Raw genomic sequence first — 456 nt, forward strand, 5'->3', positions numbered from 1 at the left:
CTTTTTTCTGTGGAGCAGCTGGTGGATTTGAACCACTGACCTTTTGATTAGCAGCCAAATGCCTTACCCACTACACCACCACAGCTTCTGAAAATACTATGAAAGCCAGGAAAACATCTGGTAAAGCTGCAAAAACTCGACAGAAATCTTTCTTCGACCAAAAGGTGGTCTCTGCCTCCTTCCTCCCCTCCAAACCCTAGCTTAATCAAGGATACAAATGGAATTTTACTGAATATTTGAAAAGCTGGGGTCCACATAAAAGGTCCCAGCGGGAAGGGGCCCCACTTGGGAAGCTGCTCATATGTGTATCCAGGGTACGTGGTGTGTTTACAAGATCATGTGCACACATACATATTTATGTGTGTTCCAATCAACTTCGGCTGTCACGCTTTAAGTTGTTGTTAAGCAGTAGCGTTGTAAGTCTGTTATCATTATTACTAGGACTTTTTGACAGCC

Source organism: Orycteropus afer, unplaced genomic scaffold (genome assembly GCF_000298275.1).
Source record: "Orycteropus afer afer isolate SDZICR_OR568_19922 unplaced genomic scaffold, OryAfe1.0 scaffold00582, whole genome shotgun sequence".
Classification (NCBI taxonomy): Eukaryota; Metazoa; Chordata; class Mammalia; order Tubulidentata; family Orycteropodidae; genus Orycteropus; species Orycteropus afer.